This window comes from Mustela lutreola, chromosome 3, assembly GCF_030435805.1.
Source record: "Mustela lutreola isolate mMusLut2 chromosome 3, mMusLut2.pri, whole genome shotgun sequence".
Lineage (NCBI taxonomy): Eukaryota > Metazoa > Chordata > Mammalia > Carnivora > Mustelidae > Mustela > Mustela lutreola.
Window position 1 is genome coordinate 211,214,532 of NC_081292.1, and position 2,938 is coordinate 211,217,469.

The following is a 2,938-nucleotide window of genomic DNA, read 5'->3' on the forward strand; positions in this document are numbered from 1 at the left end:
GGGTGACGCAAACTAAGACCTACGGAATGTGGTGATGTGAGCGTAAGGTGCTTACGAATGAATACAAACACTGTCCTGGATTCCCCACTAGCGGATGGTTAGAAGATTGATTAAATTTCAAAAACTTAAATGATAAGCCATTTTATAACATTATATAATATATATATAACATAACATTTTATAACATAATGCTAATTATTCTTGTAATGTATTTTTGTTGTGGCCTCCTGGGTTTTTCTCCCAATATTGCACTAAAGCCTCCAAGATTAGGATGAGGTCAAGAAAGAGGTCAGTTAGAGTACAGCCAGAAAAATAAACTGGAATACAAAATACTTTTGTTGGCGATCTACAAAGATAGATCATTTGCAGAAAATCTGGCATTAATTTGACTAGGAACAAGGACAGTAAGTGGAGTGAATAGTGTAAAAATATATGTGGTTCTTCCAAGCACAGCTGTCGCTATTTTTGAAATGTTCTCTGGCATCAGTTCTATAATCACATATTTTTTAATGTCTAATGTGCTTGTTGTTGAAGTGGCGCTTACCGAAGTGTGAACATCTCCCTCGCCGAGGGTGAGATACTGCTTGGTGAGGAGATGGCTCGCGTCCCCTTGGCCAGGAACTGTGTCATTCTTTTAGGTTTGTGAATTTGAGACCTAGGGTTACAGAGAAACTGATGGTATATAACAGTGGAAAACATTTTGCACTGATGTTTTGGCATAAACTGTTATATATGATTAAACACGGTGACTGAAAATGTGTTAGGACAAATTTACTACTTAATATATGGTAGAATGTAAGCACAGAGAGTCCTTAGTATGTGGAAAGTTACCTCTGCTTAGCCATGATTTTCTTCTCCCCTTGCATAGCTACAGGGGACACGGATAAAACACAGGGAAGCAGCCTGAAATTTCATAGTGCGCAACAGTGATAAGTGTCAATCATGTATATATATCATTTCAAAAGAGCTTTTTGTTCCGTTTTCTTAACTTTCCTTAGTCCAAATTGGGTAATAGCTTCTTATCCAAATACATGTGCTAAGATGTCCAAAAGTATAGAACTCCACAAAATGAAGTTTTTCTAAGTCATGGAAGTCAAAAGAGCCAGGTTAAGTGAAATGTTAGATCTTTTTCCAAAGACAAAAATTTCAACAACAAAACACCCATCACAATATCATATGTGGATAAACCACAATGCAATGGACCCAAAGTCAAGCTGGGTCTCTCCATAAGTAAATGATTCATGAGGACTTGGCAGAGTAAGGAATTAATCCTTACTCATTATACAAATAAACAATTTAATCTTTAGTGTACTAGTTATGAAGTAAAATATTTTTTTAGAGTGGGTTTGTGTTACTAAAGCATTTACTTTATTTTGGGCACCCGGGTGGCTCAGTGGGTTACCTGTCTACCTTCCACTCTGGTCACGATCCGGGGTCCTGGGATCGGGTCCTACGTCGTGATCCGTGCTTTGCATGGAGTCTTCCTCTCCCTCTGCCCCTCCCGTCTGCTCATCTCTTTTTCATTCTAGAATAAATAAGTAAAATCATTAAAAATAAATAAATGTCTTATTTCATACATTCCTCCCATATATCTAGAAAGAAAAGCATTAAATATCATAATGAGAAGTTGCTATTAAGCACATTACGTTAATTCTCAAAGGGTCAGTCTCCATGTCTGACCTGCAGTCTGTGGGCCCGCCAGCTCTGTACTGAAGCTTGTGTAACAACGGGCTACGGTCACGTGTGTAAGGCCACTGAAGATTCAGCACTGCCTTGCAGAATGAACTTGGACCGTTGTTTCTGAGCTAATGGGGAAAAGAAAATGTAAATACTTTGAGCAAAAATGTATTCCATAATCGTCCCCCTACACCAACTTTAGCAAGAGATCTGAATAGCAGCAGAGGTTCCATAGTCACTCTGACATTTTAACAGGATCACTACTAGGCAAAGGAGATCCACTCAGAATTTATCTCTACTATACGGCAGTATATGTCAGGATGAAAATATATAACAAGAGAAAAATATGAAAAAGTTTTCAAAGGAAAGATGGTATATGATATTTTCTTTCTGTAGGAAGAAAATTTGGATGATCTGCTATAGGCACTTTCAATTTTTAGTTAGAGCTGCAAAAAATCCATATGAAAATACTGAACAATGACCTATTGCTTTTATTCAAGTGAAGTAACTGATTTTAGACAATTTGTATACAGTGCATTCTTTAACCACTTGAGGCTATTTGTCTTAAAAAAAGGAACTTCTGAATAGGGAAAAAATTCAAAGAAAGTTCAGATACATTCTTAAAAATGCAGTTTACATAATCATTAAACACGCTTTTTTTTTTCTTTAAGATTTTATTTATTTATTGGACAGACAGAGATCACAAGCAGATAGAGAGGCAGACAGAGAGAGGGGAGGAAGCAGGCTCCCCACCAAGCAGAGAGTCCAATGCGGGGCTTGATCCCAGGACCCTGAGATCATGACTGGAGCTGGAGGCAGAGGCTTTAACCCACTGAGCCACCCAGACGCCCCTAAACAGACTTGCTTTTTATAAGTAGCCTATCTGTTCTTCTCTTTAAAGGCTCCCTACCATGCATCAGTTAAAGCCAACAACTGCAGACCTCACAGAAGTGCTGAACAAGAGGCCGGGCATCTTCTTCAGTCTCAGCGTTCCCCTTACGCCCACAATCTGGAATTGGAAGAAAGATATGATCATGACTTGAAACTCTAAACGATGACCAAAGAAAACTTACCATGATTACAAAACGATATGGTCAGTTCATTTTCAAAAGTACCCTGTATCCAGATGAATCTAATCAGAACTAATTAAAAATGTACACATTTAAAAGAAAAGGAGCTGTATGTGTATGTGAACACGCACACAAACCTGCATCTCACGGAACGGGTGACTTGGTAAATGACATTGCATCAAAGTTCAACA